A 16,017-nucleotide genomic window follows, 5' to 3' on the forward strand; every position below is an offset into this window, starting at 1 on the left:
AGAACTACATTGGTTGTGAAGCAGCCTTTTGAAAAGACGTATCTTGCGTCTGAAGGCAGTCTGTTGCGTTAGCAGATATCTGTCACAGCCCAGACAAAGCACTTAAGAAATGAAGATGCAATATGCTGCTTGCCAAGTAGACTGCACTGATGAAAGCTACCTGGCTTGTCTCGTGTATGGAAGCACTCTTACAGCATTTTCTGTAAGACTTGCTGAGTAAGAAAACTGTTTCAGACTTATTGGTGAATTTTTACTTTCTTCCTTTCTCTTTGTAGAAATTAGAGTTGTAAATTCAGCTATTCACAAGATTCTGAAGTATGCCTTCTGTGGTCCAGCAAGTCACCAAAATTCACATCTTGGGCTCACCTACCATGCAGTTTTTGCTCCATCATGGTCCCGAGCAGTTTTCAGCAAGACTGAAACTGAGATCCTGTATATCTGCAGGAATGACAAGATTGCATCCACAAGGCTGCTGGAGGAGACTCGTAGAGATATAATAAAACTAAAAAAATATTTATAACTTGACTCAGGAAAAAGTGTTAACTGTCTACTTATATTTAAAGGGCATAAATACCAAGGAGGGAGAGGAATTGTGGAGGTTTACAAAGCATACCTGAAAATCATGGAATGAAGCAGGGCCAAAGGAAAGTCCAGGTCTGATCATGATTTGTATGTGCAGGCAAGATTCACACTTAGACCCCCAGAATCTCTCTGCTGGAGTACTCTGGGTCTGAGTTAACAAAGACTTCCTGAAATACTGGCTGAAATTGGCACTCACTGATGAAGAGCATCAACAATGCATTTCACTGAGATCATTTGCTCTCTGAGAGCAGTTTCAAAGCACTGACCCGTCCCTTCTTGTCTTGTCCCAGGCTGTGACAGACGTGCTTTGAAATATGGAAACATCAATGGAGATGCTTTCCTACAGATGCCTGTAGGAAACCCAGGGGAATGAAAGGCCTCGCTCCATGCAATACATATCAACACGTATCTCTGCAGCAGGGCAATCTGAATGTGCTGTTTGGTCTTTGTCAGTACAGATTAGTGGATGCCATGTGGTCCTGATAACAGCAACACCTGGTCTCTATGAACATTGAACGAAAAGTGTGCAAACAGAGTAACCAACTATATTTTATATATACTTTACAGAAGAACTGTAGCTGGGCGGACACCTCCAAGAAGACAGCAGAAACGTGAAGGGATGTTGAGCCCCAGGACCACTGAGGTACCCAGTTTTCAGGTTCACTACTTCAAACAAGGGGGAACTATGTAATGTTACTCAATTTCCTAGAATTCCTCCTCAACAAAGAAACATTCCTTTTAAAACACAAACAATAACATTTATTGATTCAAAACACACAACAGAAACAGAAAGATTTATAAAGACAAGGTGACAGGAAAGGCAAAACAATGAAATTTCATTTTCTCATCTCTAAAAGCAAATTCAACAGACTTTAGAGACCTGGCAAACATCCAACCACTGTGTAACACAACAAAAATCAACACAGGAGATGGAATCACTTTTCTAACTTCGCTTTTGTGCCCACAGTTTTTCCTGGTGATACATTTAGCTTTAAACTCCCTCACTCCCTCATGAATTGATTAATTCTTAACTAATTCAAAATAAAATTTCAAAGCTCCCAAAGCACTAGTTGGCCTCAACCCTTTAGAGGTCCTAATAACTTACAAGTTGGCCAAGCGCCACTCCATGGTCTTGACTAAATTATTAAAAGGCTGTAAACTCAAAGTAAAATATACTCCTGAATTTCATCAGCCAAGGTTTAATACTTTCATACATTGTGCTTATATTTAAAAGACTTATCAAGAAATAAACTTGCCTGAAGAATGTAGATAAATGCATAAGGCTCACTGATGCTTTTCAGCTCAGATCAAATATAACACAAAAAAATTGCTTTGGGGCAACCATCTCTGAGATACAGAGACAGACATCCAGAAGATCTAGAAAAACTATACAGAATTAGGAAATCATGTTTTGTCATGACAAGTGCATCACAGTGGCAATCTATTCCCATACTAAACTGTCAATGGCTCTAACAAACAAGGAGAGATAAAATATCACAGACATACATAGAGAAAAATTATTAAGATCTGCACACTGTGATAAGATTGAGAGAGGGCTACAGGAAGAAACAAGTTACTGATGAGAAACTGGAACACACAAGTTAATACAGTGCCATGGGTTGGGGCAGAGGCATCCTTTCTTAAGGGCCTTCTGCTTAAGAAGAGAAAAATGTAAATGGATTGAATTGCGGGGTTGAAGTCAGCTGGGATCCAGCTGAAAGCAGGCAAAAGATGCTGATGTTGTACATGCATGAGTCTATCAGAGACAGAAAAATGTACCTGTTGTCTGAGACTTCACAGACAGACTGCCTTACAGCCACACTTCCCAGACACAAGACACACTTTGCTTGGTGTAAAATATTTCTCTTTCCACTGTCAAGCATTTTCCCAATAGCAAAATATTGCATTTATTGAGAGCAAAACATTGGTGATCCTAACACTCATAACAGCTTGAGTGGCATCACTGAATTTTGCAGCTATGCTCAGTGTTCTCTGTTTTTGCAGGAAATAACAGGACTGAAGTAGACAGGAGATGGACAGTAATCTGAAAGTTCTCAAAAATCACAGATGTGTATCTACTGGTTGCACGTATGCGAATGTAATTGTTCCTGAAGATAATGGGAGAAGAAAAAAGAGGAAGAAAATTTCAAAGGAATTCATTTTCAGCTCTGAGACAATAAACATGCCACCATCTGAATGGAGCCCACTCATTCCAGTGCTTGGAAGCCTCCAAAAACCCACAGAGCATGGGTTAGGTGTGAAGCAAGGCATGCCAGTCCAGTAACAGCATTTTATTGACTTCTAGCAAGGTCCTACTTCCAGGTGATTAATAAAAGATAATCAGCTCTGAATGATCCACAAAGTAATCTTTTCAGAGTATGACCTATTAACTTGGCCCCATTTAAGTGAAGGTACTGTAGGTTTTATATCTGGAAATCTGTCAAAACTAGAGAACCCATTTAAACGATCAATGAAAAAATAGTATAAAAAGTTGTATTACCATTTAAATGTCAGTAATGCAAATATTTCATATTGTTCCCACCCAGTCCTAGTTTAAGGATGGACTAGAGAAACAGTAGTAATCTGCATAATAGTTCTCAGTGCACATATTTGTTCTGTGACATTCACAGCTGACATAAAGATCCCGTCGTATCTCACAGCCATAGCAGTCTGCAATTACAGTATCCATTGTATTTTAATTTTAACTTAGAGTATTAGAGCTCAAAAAAAAAAAAATACTCTGACCTTGTTAACAGGCTGGGACAGCTTGAAGAAGGCTTACTTTGTTCACTCACATTCCCAAACTGCACAGTTCAAACAGACCAATCCAGACTTACCTGCAAGGAAACAACACACAAATCTGGGGTTACAACTGCAAACTTAATAAAAATCTCCCACTGAGAAGTGCAAATAAATAATGGGTCCCTGAAAAATGTTACAGTACTTAGAATTAAAATAACTATTTGTAGCATGATTAATTATTTATTTAACCTTACTTTTCTTCTAGTCCTTAAATAATTAAAAGGGCTTTTTTTAACCTGATAATTTAATTACAAAAAAGGTTGCACTGCCAAAGGCAAAACATAGTATCTGTTGTCTTTCTTATTACAAAGTACTGTTCCGTCTGTTCATTGAGTCTTGCCCTCCAACCCCAGCTTTTCCTTCCACTGGTACTTTACAATGCAACAGAGTATTGTTTAAAACAACATGACTGCGTGCAAGGCTGAGCAGACTGGAAAAGACAGGGTTTGTAAACTTTTCATTGACCTTTTAAATAGAAGAAAGGTCAAAAGCCAACATCCACATGGGGAACTTCTCTTCCTACCATGGAAGCAAGTACTTGGATCCCAACTATCAGCTGGAGGCAGTTAAGCTTTTATAACGATGCCCTCACATCAGTCTCCCAGCAGTTTTTTTTACAGAATGAGATTTGGGTGAAAAATATTTGAGTGAAACATTTGTTCCTTTTGCCAAAAACCAGTAAATTTATTAATGGTGGTTTAATAATCATCACTCCAACTCACCAACACCACCAGCTCCGTGCTCCGGCCACCATGAGGCCAGCACAACCCTGTCTTGAGAGCTGTGCTGAGCCACTCATCTCAAGGATGGACCAAAGGTGACACAGATAAATTTATGTTATTCTTTTGCCTTCCCCAACCACCAATCGAGTTTAATTAATGCACTTAAACAATTTGCCACCACACTGGTGATGCAAGAACTGCTTTCAAGAGACAACTGGAAAAGCCGGTTGGAGCATGGTCTGTCAGACAGGTTCCTGGGGCAGAGCTGTGACAGGGAGCACCACTGGACACCCCGACCACCGGACACTGGCCACCAGACACCCCGACCCACGTGGGCTGCAGTAAACACTGCTGGAGGGTCCGTCCGGAGTAAGTGACCGGGAAGGAATCTCTAACTTCAGCCTAAAAAGGCTCTTATCCCCACCTAGTGGCACTGGTGCCACTGTCAGGAGGCAAAAGTAAAGAGCCAGTCAGGCTGCGCCCGGCAATGCCATTCTCTCCAAACTGCGTTTCCGTGCCGCTGTGACAGCACCAGGCTGGTTGGGTGTCCAGCGCTGACGGTCAGTGCAGATCCAGCGGGAATACCCGCACATTCCCGGTGTCCAGAGGCAAGGACGAGCTCAGTGCGCTGTGCAGCAAAGGCGCCCCTGCAGCTCTCACCGCTCCACCCGCACCTGCCCAGGCTGCTGAGGCTCCCAGCCCGGTCCCGGGGGATGGGTTAACGCCGGGAGCCGGCGGGATCCTGCTGCCACCTGCTGTCACCGTGTCACACACACAGGAGCCCCGCACACCGTGCCCTCCTGGCAGCCCGCAAAAGCAGGGAATGAGAATTGCGTGAGGAAAGAAAAAAAAAAAAAAATGGTGATAACTGTACGACTTTAGGTTAGATTATGAGGAATTCTCCTCCCTTCCTGCTGCATAAATGAACCCAATTTGGGCTTTACTGACTTTGCACATTAACACTCAAAATTTCAAAGGGACTATCTGGGCAACCCTACATTAACATTATTTTGCTGCACAAATAAACTTGGGTCTTCATATGTGGAGCCTGAAAAACCTTATTTTTCTTCCTACAGAAACTTGTACTTGTGGCCCAGCCCTCAACACACACCCCCACCAGTTTGCCTCAGTGGATGACAGCAGAGAGAAACATCAGATGGGCTCGGCATAGTCACAACAGGCAGAAGCCAGAGAGAGGGATAGAGAAGCCAGAGCCAAGGAAGCAGCAGGTAGGGCATCCAAGGGCTCTCTCTTTTAGCTGCTGTTTTATTTCTTTTCCTAGTCTCCAGCCAATGCAAGCCCAGATAATGGCCGGAAAGAACTAAAAGGCAGAATTTAGCCCCACATAGCTCTGGGTGCCACCAAGCAGGAGCAGCCAAGGCTGGCTGGCCTGTGGCTCAGGGAGATGAGCCAAGAGCATCCTTTAAGGCTTGTTTCACACCACAGCCTTGCCAGCCTTAAAGTCTAAGCATTTATAACTTTCATTTAAATAAAGTTAATGCATGTCAAAACATGCATTTATAGTCATAAGCATTCCATCTTATTTGCATTATTGAATTTTTGCCCTTAAAAGTAGCAACAGGCAATGGGCTGCTGAGAGATGATAAGAATGTCACAGTGCCTGTCCCAGCCACAGGACACTTCCTGTACCATGCTGGTCACTGGCAGTTGCAGGATTTAAGTCAATCTTCTTCTAGTGCATACAGAGTAGTGGTCATGGAAGAAAAAGGATTTTGGTGAAAGAAGGGTCTATGGAGAATATACTGACATGTTACAAGTGTTGGTTGATGTGGATGTGTACTGAATCAGGCTGCCAAGAGATGAAAGGATAGCTCTTGAAGATGAGGATGTAGGAAGAAAAGAAATATTTGAAGAGACCATTTGTGTCAGCAGCTGGCAGCACTCCCAAGGTCTCTTTATGGCTTTTGCTCCATGTTCTCTTTTTCCAGCACAGCACTGGAATGACACCCAAATCCAGACTGTTGGAAATATTCATTGGTCCCTTCCTAAGGAGTATCCTGAAGAGTGTTTTTCTCTCCTTTTGAGAGAGCAGAACATTAATAACAAAACATTTATAAGAATTTAAAACTGCTACCTTAGATATAGATACACAGAGTAATGTGATATTTTAGTGCCCTGCACATGTATATGCAAACTGTGCTTGGCCAGTGCCACAAGCTGCTCTGGCACATGAAAAAGAAGAAGATACCACCCAGACAGTCCATCTCAGGGGGCTCGTGATACACTAGGGACACAGGGATTCACAGTCGATCTTACAGCAACCCCATGAAGTCCTGTTTGATGGCAGCTACCGAACAAATTATCAATCTGGAGATGAGTTTTATTATTCCACGTGGTTAATCCCATTCAAAAAAGCATTCAAGCATATGGGTATTCCCATGTGTATTCTGAGTGCTCAAGTATACACTTAGCTTCTAGCTATGAGACGTAAGCACATGCCTAATTACTGATTTGAGAAAGGTCTGGAGATGCTGCAATGATGGATAACAGAAAACTGAGTGAAAGTAAGATCTTCCTAAAAGTGAGTGGTTAAATTGCAAGAGCTACAGCTTTTGTAACTGTTAGGGCAAAACATTTTTTAGACTACCCATCCGTAAGTTCTATTCCAAGCAAAACCACACAGCTCCCAGATTTGTGGTTTTAAAGCTGTCCTTAATATGACTTTCATTCAACTAACCCAACATACAAACTAATTCTTTTCATCTTCTTTTTCATCTTCTTACCCTTTCCTTACCCCAGGGAAACTCCTCTTCCTTGGATTGAGATGGTGGATAGGGGAGAAGAAGGAGGGACTACACCAAAGGCAATTCCCTACAAACACAGTGAAATCCAATTGAACTGTGCCTGCAACACCATTGCTGTATCAACATCAATGCTGCAGTACAGAATGCTTCTTAAAAGCATGAAGGTGCATCTGGGGAGCTGTGGAGATGGGATCCCTCAGGTCTTCAGCTGACCAAAGAGCAGCTGGGCAAGGCCAGAGCTATGACTCTTACTTTTCTTTCACTCAGTCCTTTTCTCAATATAGATGGTAACAATTGCTTTTACAGGAGACTCAATATGACTTTCTGTTACAGGTTTTAAAGGTACATTTTCTATAATCATTCTCAGACATTTTCAACAACTGAGGAGACTCCAGTCACAAAGACAAGGAACAAAAACTAGTTACCTGACGCTTTTCATGTTCTTTTTGAAAAAATATTTTTATAAGAAACATTAAAACCCCAGAAAAAAAACCAAAATAACCCCCTGACTTTTTCTTTTATCCACGCACCAAACACAGCTCAATCTACAGTGATGTTTGTGCTTCTGAGAACCTGGGAAATTCTCCTCTGAGTATATTGCTCCCTTGGTTTTGTGTCACAGTTAAAGAAGTTTTAATAAGCAGCCTGAGATCTTTTACCACCATTTTATCATTTCCTGTGTTATCACAGGCTGTTGACACAGCAGCTGATAATCTTAACACTTAAGACTGAGAGAGGCATCTTTATAGAGACTTATAGGAACTAACGGATCTTCAGTGAATTCATTTTCACTTTGCGTTTTCTACAACCCCAAAGACCAACCCCATTTCACGCTCTTGAGCAGCTCAGATGCTGTAAAGTGTTCTGTCATAAGAGCATCAAGGTGAGAAAAAGTATTAGAACTCCTCTTGAGGATGTACATGTACAAAGTTCAGGAGTTTGCAGTAAATGAAAATTTTCTGGGGGTTTAATTTCCATTTTTTATCTCAAGTTACTGTGTAGTAGCTGAATCATTCCCTGATTTTAAGTATTCATGTCAGTAAGATTACTTTACAACACTCTGTAGATACAATTCAAGTGACCAAACACCAACGCCATCCCAGTGCTCCTCACTCGTGACTGGGTGTAGGGCACTCAGTATCCTTTTTCCCAAGGACCCCACAGCATCCTGACCCTGCCCAGCCAAGCCAGCGCATGGCCTCAGGGGGAGCATCACTCTGCCAGGGGTGGAAACTTAGCACAGACCTCTTGCCCTAAAAGGCCATTGCTACGGATGGCTGGATGCAATTAGTGAAAACAACTGCATGTGAAGGAATGTGGAAAACAACTTGCAGCTTCACAAAATGAAGTGACAGCTCTCAAGGACTGACCCCAGAAGTTGCCGGTTGCCACAGGGACAAAATGAGAGAAATGTTCGTGACAGGCAGACAGAGACAGCAGAGGCAGCTGGGCAATAGAATGAGAAAACAGCTGGTCCTCAGCACTCTCAGTTCAACTTCTGTGTGCAAGCTGAGGCCAAAAGATTCTCTCTGCTATTTTGGGAAATACAGCTCACAAGAATGAACCATGCTTCTCAGTGTGACAAAGCACACAATAAAGGGGAGCAACCTGAATATCCTACCTGTGTATTACAGTAGCCCACCCCCAAAGCTGACTCAGGAGTGGAAGGACTCACTAATTCCCTTAGCTGGAAAACACGAAATTCAAGCTGTTCTCTCTTTGCCTGGATGGAGGCCAACTTTTTTTTTTTTTTCCCCCCAGAAAGCCTTAAAATTACCAATGCTTCAAAAGTCACAGGCAAAAACAAAGACAAATGAAAATATATTTATATTTACTAGGTTGGGGTCAATCTAGCCTATTCCTGACCAGCACCAAATTCAATAGCTAATGCCAACTTAAAAATAAAAACAAATACAAAATGTTCCTATGTTCTGGCTTCCATTTTGAAATTATGTTGGAGGACAAAATTGGCTGCATCAATCTTTGTACTTCTACCATTTTCCCCAAAGTAGTGCCTCACCCATCCTAGACCTTCAGTAAAATTTTGGTTAGGACAAAATTTTAACAGTCATGTTCCTCTCAGTATTTGTCCAGTGGTCAGTGCCTGCAAGCTGATGGGCGACGAACAGCACTCTGTTCTGCCCTGCCATCCTGGAGGGCAAAGCCACTCACCTGGAGTGTCAGACATTGAGCTCCAACCTCACATCCTACAGCCCTGATTCCTCTGGCATCTTCGCTCTATGATATTGTCAGTTTATCCTTCATGAGGCAGGTATTTCAGCTGCTGCTACTGCTTTTTGGATGTGTTTTGGATCCTCAGCACAGCTCACTGAACACACAGCTCACAAGTTGCTCTCATCATGAAAGCCTGCTGGTTTCACAGGAAGCTGAAAATCATCCACCAAACTAGAGGATGGATGTTTTCTGTGATGAACCAAAATGTTTTCTGTGATGACCCTTTTCATTATCACCCAACCTTCTAATGTAAGTCATGTGACCTGAGCCCACTTTTGCCATTATTTCTCCTGAGAGCCACCACCTCTCTGATGTCTGGAGGAATTGGATGCTGACCTGGTGCCTGAGGAGGATCACTGAGGAACACATCTAGTGCAGTAGTTTGTTTGTAGCTGCAGTGCAAAATGCAAGCTGAAATGCAGGTTGAGCTCTGGGTGGGAGCCCAGAGAGATGAGATCCCATGAACTGCCAAGCAAGGGCACAAAGAGTGGTGGCACAGCTGGGTGAGGGACACTGGGAGGCACAGCAGGAGCTGAGGGCTCAGGAGGAAGATCGAGAATTTTGTGCATTTGCACCGTGGGGGGGATATCAGCCCAGGGCTTCCTTTGTCAGGGGTCCCTCCTCAGAGGCACCAGCTCAAGCTGTTCCTGTGTTACTGCACCAGGAATAAATGGCTTTAGGGAACGAGACATCTGAGACCCTGCCATGGGAAACCTGGGCTGGAACCAGTGAGGAAACCTGGTCTGCCTGCGTGTGAGGGGGTGTGTAGGAGCAAGGCACACATGGGCTCACCGGAGCCACTGCTGTGAAGGGGCTTCAGTACCAGCAGTAGAAGTCTCTGGCATTGGAAGTGTGACAGCCAGAGAGTCTCATTAGTCAGACTGGCAAGTTTCCTGAACAGGCTTTTGTTTCCCCCCTGTACACAGCCCACTAGTCCTCTCCTTGTCCAGCTCTGAAAGATCTTCACAAAGAGGAAAAATTGGAAAAACCTACCACTAGAATAGGTTTTATGGGTCCTGTCCAAGCTGATGGGACTCTGCTGCTCTAGATCTTCAGGTCAGCATCAGAGTGTTTTGTACTCCAGCTAAGCTGTCCCTGCAAACTCGGTCAACAGACCGGTCTTATTCCAGGTGGTGAAAAGAGCAGAGACTGGCTTCCCTCCATCTCTAGGGCTAGAAGGACAGCTGGCAGTAGGTGCCCTGTTTCTCTCTTTTTGTGTCCCACAGCATGTCCAGCCATATCACAAGGCCTTGCAACCAGAAGACAGATTCCCTGATAGCTGTTCTTTGGGTGCCGATTTTCATAAACTACAGCTATAAAGTACCTCAGGCTCCCTCGGGTTTCACCTGCAGCTATATCCATTTGTTTTCCCAGAGAAGGAGGGTGTTGCAGTGATCAGTAACTTCCACGCAAATGCTCTTCCTTTTGCAGGGTCTCTGCAGATTCTCCCTGTTGTAATGATATTAGGAAGCATCCCATAGACCCCCTGCTTCCCGGCAATGTTAGAAGTGCTCCTCCTCTATCAGAGACAGAAACCAGCCCTGCTGCAAGAAAGATCACTGCATATGATCAAGAATGGGTGAGCACTCTTTAGCTAAACTGAGGTCTCCGTGGCTCATGCAGGAGTAAGAAGTGAAGTGGTTTTGTCCGAGTTCATTGACCCCAAGGACTGGCTGGGCTGGGTGCACGCTCTTGGAATTACTGTCTTCGCAGAGGGGAGGAGAACCCTGTACAGAAAATTTCCTCCCTTTCAGAAAGAAAAACATTAGTAGTACACTAAAAGCATATTTTTCCTCATGGATAGAATGCATTATCTTAATCTGCTGGACTGAATCATAGGTTGCTAAGTGTTCTTGGCATCCCTATCTGTGGGTATAGCTCCATGCTTGAATTACAGTGCTTTTCACTGGCAAGGATGACTGGGGGGGGCTGGAATGGAGCATTAGTCAGAGTGGGAAAACAGCACTCTGAGACGTAATCATCTCTTGCACATTTTTTGGAACATGCATTGAACTACTGGTTGGTACTTTTCACTGGGAGGCATTTCTACTCTTCTGTCTCCAAACCAAGCTACCTTACAGTAGGCAGAGCCTTTTGCATAAGTCCAGCCAAATTTGAAATGCAAATACCTGAAATAGGATTTATATAAAATAGTAGCGTAGGGATTTGCAAGTTGAATACCTCTGAAACAGGAAGAGCTAAATATAGAGATCTGGATACAGCTTTTAAATTTAAAATCCTGTTTCAGGTGCTAGGCATAGATTAATACCCCTCCATAGGGATAAGGCATTTTATGCAAAGCCAGTGATTTGATAGCACTCATTAAGAAGAACTGTCATTTCACATTAAGAGTGAGGTAGTCAAAACAACCATTAAATGCACTTCTTCTGAATTATTCTGCAAGATCTGTGGGAGCAGGACTAGGCCTATGCTGATTCCAGATCAATATTTGCACGGTGAGAAAAGAACCTGTGAGATCAGAGGGAAAAACCAAGATGACCCATTTTTGAAGCATTAGAGGCATGCTTGGCTAAAGCAAATGCAGCAGAATCATTCCCAGTGGCATCTGATGAAATTCAATGCTAGTGCTCCCTACTTTGAGCAGGCTAGTGCACAGAAGCACACATAGAAATCTTCTCAAACCCAGTTTAAATGTAGTTTAAAGCCCCTTCACTCATCTGGAAAGTCCCAGACCAAAGATACTTATTCTCTTCTTGGTCAGATAGACCCCCTCAGCCCTGAACAGACCAGACCCTTGTTGCCCAGGGCTGCAGCCACAGCAGCCTGCTCTTGAAGAGAACATGTTATTCACTCTTCTTCAACCCCAACGTGGAACAGTAGCTACATTTAATGGTAACACAATCAGCCACTATTAATCCGTGTGCTCTGTTTCCAAGCCTCAGAATGCAGTAGCTCCTCCCCAGCATTCTCTCTCAATACAGTGCCAGAGCCGAGACAAATACAGATTTGTTCAGTAAAAGTACCTATAACTCACATCTTGTCAAATACTGCAATGCCTTGGTAATATAAGGGGTGAAAGCTATTGATGTCAGCATCATGTAGCATAGCATCCAAGCCTATCTAGGGATGCCCTGGTGTGCTGCCAGGTTGCAGGACACAGCTGCTTGGATCTGATTCTGTATGCAAAACCAGATCCAAAAAAAGAGTTGTGCAAACCTGCCTGCAGCATCAAACCAGCTCTGATGGTTTTTTGATGAGTGTCTCAAATCTAAATCAAGAAGATAATCGATGGTTTGATTTTTTTTTTTGTAGGAAGTAACATTTCAGATTTTTTAACACACCTTTACAAACTGTGATGTTATCTGCCCAAGATGAATTTAACAGGCAGTTGAAGCATAAGGGAGAATCAAATTGTTGGTTGTTTTCCTGGCAGTCAAAACTATACTGAGAACAGATTCCCTGACAGCTCATCAGGGAAGAGCAAGGGTTCTCAGTTCAAGGAGCATTACCAGGATAGTACCAGGGCTGCAGAACATGGCTAGGAGGGGATAGAAGCTCACATGTGTCCAGCTTTATAGCTGTGCACACATATACACACAGAGCGTCCCTTTGGGAAATTGTCTTAAATGAGTGACGTGCTAGAACACCTTATGCCTCTGAAAATGGAAACTGCTGGTGCTCATGGCACAAATTCTCTGTGGGAGCTACCTTCTTGATTCTGGGTAGTGCCTGGGAACCTGGCAGAGTCCAGTTCATCAGTGTGCCAGTACTGAAACTACAAAGGACAGAAACACCTCTCGCACATGGAAAGCACAGGGCCTGCCTGTTTTTAAGACTATGTATTTTCAGTGATGTCACTGAAGAGTTCTATTCTAACTTAATCAAACACAACTCTTTGAATCCATGACATTTTCATTGAAAACATCCCATGTGAAAAAATGTGACTGAGGCACTAATGAAGTGCCCTCTTGAGCTGCACCCGAATTTATGGAGAACACGAATCCATGAAGAATGGCTCAGCTTTCACAAAAACCTTCAAGACCTCAAGAGTAATTTCAAATTTGCAGAGCAATTTAAGAAAATGTTATTTGCAGGATTTGACTGCCTCAGCAAGACACCACAGTATCAACACTAAACTATACAAGGGCTCAGAGGCTCGTGATGAACCCAGGCTCAGTGCGTCTGGCTGGTGCTATCTCTTCTTGTATTGATGACCAGCGTTGGCCAGGTCTGTGTCATTCAAAGAGCAGCAATAACGATGATTTTTTTAAAGATCTGTCCTAACAAGATTATTTACCAATTTACAGCTTTTCTCAGAACCGGCAAATTCACAGAAAATTCCCAATCTCTATATTGTATGTGGGAAGCAATGTGCACTCCTTTCCTCCAAGAACAAAAAACGCCCAGTGTAGCTTCAGACATGGATAACACTAGACAGCACTTTTCATACTTATCTTTTTCTATATATGCATTATTTTAAGTCTACCTGTTAGCAAACAGTTCCTTTCCATAAGCTCTGGATTTATAACCCTCAGCAGAGGCTGAATAAGCCAAAGTGAAGACCCCATTAAGCTCCCATTTCATGTTCCTCAGGTTTACACAGTGAACCTCAGTAGCTACAATTTGTTTTCATCTCTTAATCAGCTGATAAAAATTCAAGAGCAATTTCCACTTGTGCTGCACTATGGAGTTGTAGACATTTATGGGGATGTGAAGAACTGGCCATCGAGAACACTAACGTGCAGATTTTTACATCTTAGATCATTTCCGCCCTGTTGAGGCATCTCTTACACCTCCCTGGCAAAGCCAGGCCAGGGGAGTGGAGACGGTGGGGGTTTGTTTGGAGCACAATGTAAAACAAATTCAAAACTAAACCACATTTTTTCCAAAATATCAAATGTAATTTCTTACACTGAAAAAGGCAGTAGGCTCCTGGGGAGGGAGGGACAGAGGCTAAGACCTAACCTCGGGTCTTCTCAGCTCAGCAGCTTCAACAAGACGTTTGCAGCAACATTAATCAGCATGAAATAATGGGGCTATGAGAGGTGTTGTGCGATTTCTTTATTTCATCTCAATTATAACTTAAAATTTTAATGTCCAGAATTTGACAAGGGTTTCAGCAAGTGAAATTATTGCCTCAACAGCAATTAACGTCAGGCAGAGAAATGTTTGCTTAATCCCAAAGGAAAACAACGAATGTGCCCTGTAACAGCAACGCAATTCTAATCGTTCTGCTGGGAGCTGACAGCAAATGGGCTGGTTCAGAAGCACAACACTCCTTCCCGAACACGTGTCCCTGGTCTCCAGCCAGAAGTAGGCCCTACCAGGGGGGTCACTTATAGCAAATGCCAGGCTTTTGGGAAAGGAGCATCTGAGCCCACTGGAAGGCAAGATGCACCTATAACAGAAGCAGATATTACTAGGTTGTGATGCATAGGCATGTTCCTGCAGCAGGACACAACAGTAAACCATTAGACTGGAGATGTCTCACCCTAGTGGGAGCGAGAGCATGAGGCCCAGCCTGGGCAGTGAGAATAAAAAAGGTTTTGGATTATTCCCAGGACTTGACTCTCATCCCTGTGACTGCATGAGATCATTACATTTGCGTGAAGCTGTGCTCCTTAAAACATGGGATATCCTGACAGCATGGCCTGAGACCAGCACTACTCCTTGGACAGCGGGGTGGGCTGAGAGCCAGCGTCACACTGCCTCCTTTTCTCACTTGCAGAACATCACATTTCCTGTAAGTCTTACAAAACCTCTTATTTAGACCTTATAGATGCCAGGCCATAGTTGTAGCAAGCCTACATCCATTCACTTAGCAGCCTTCACAACAATAAAAAAATTCCTAAATACAGGGGTCAGATTTCATAGGGCATCTCAGGCTGTTAGGAGAAAGGATCAGGCAGTAGTGATTCAAGAAATTTAAAAGAATTAGTAGAAATTAAAATGAAGATTAGAATGAATCATTACTGAGGTAAAGGTTGCCTAGGTAAAGGACATGACAGAGACTTATTGACAGAGGAGAAGCTTTCCAAAATCAATCTGTAAAGTACTAAAAGAAAGAAAATAGTCATGCGATGACATGTCTTTCTGCACAGCAGAAGAGATTCCTGTTCCTTTGGCAGCAGACCTGTTTTTTTAATAACAGCACATTTTTAAAATAATCTTTGATAGGCAAGGTGATTAGTAAAAGGGGTTGGAATAGAGCAGGTGTCACAGTAGATGGGGATTACTGTGTGTAATTTACCAGAGCTAACAAATGGGATTTTTAAGTACAAACCTTCTCATAGCAAGTTCTTTCAAGAATGAATATAAGCAGGGAAACAGTCTGTTAACTCAAATAGTTGTAACTGTGTATAGAATTACACTGCATTTATACCCCTAACACAAGAAATGCCTTTACTTTGATGGAAATAGGGTTTATATCACAACAGCTGGTATGATGTCAGGCAGGAACAGCTAAAGCTACTGGATCCAACAGGCAGAAACTACAAACAGAAACTGGAATTGCTTTTCTAAAACCAGCAGAACCACCAATAAGCTCATTCTCCTGTTAGCAATAACTTAAACCTTGTTTTTGGCAGTGCCACCAACATTTCCATGAGGCTGCATTAATAAGGTTTCAAACCATTTGACATATGTCATGTACTTCCTTAGTTCTTGTTTACACATATGTTAAGCAGTTAATCTGTGCAATTTGCATTGAAGTCTATTAGGAAATTGCGGTTTCACAGTGAAAAATCACTATCTCTCCTTTACAACTGCCCCAACACAGCACCTCGTAAGGCAAACCAAAGTCGAAGGCTGCACAGATCTGGCACTCCAGGGAAAGGACTAGCCCAGATCATTCTAACAGAGCCCATTCCCCCAACTGTTGTCAGCTCTGCCTTCCACCTGGTTTTCCACCTGGTGAGCAACAGCAGGAGCATGGACTCTGTCAAGTGAGA

General features: G+C 43.0%; 1 protein-coding gene across 6 annotated transcripts in view; it reads right to left on the bottom strand.

Annotated features, from left to right (window-relative positions):
- Window positions 1-16,017, bottom strand: part of KCNIP1 (potassium voltage-gated channel interacting protein 1) — a 288,984-nt gene that overhangs the window by 102,452 nt on the left and 170,515 nt on the right. The window contains exon 1 of one of the 6 annotated variants that reach the window (XM_010410130.2): window positions 3,328-3,415. The exons of the other annotated variants lie outside the window; for them this stretch is intronic. The gene's annotated coding sequence lies outside the window, so the exon portion shown is untranslated. Of the gene's footprint in view, window positions 1-3,327; window positions 3,416-16,017 lie in introns of those variants that run through there. 6 annotated transcript variants of the gene reach the window in all.

This window comes from Corvus cornix, chromosome 13 (genome assembly GCF_000738735.6).
Source record: "Corvus cornix cornix isolate S_Up_H32 chromosome 13, ASM73873v5, whole genome shotgun sequence".
Classification (NCBI taxonomy): Eukaryota; Metazoa; Chordata; class Aves; order Passeriformes; family Corvidae; genus Corvus; species Corvus cornix.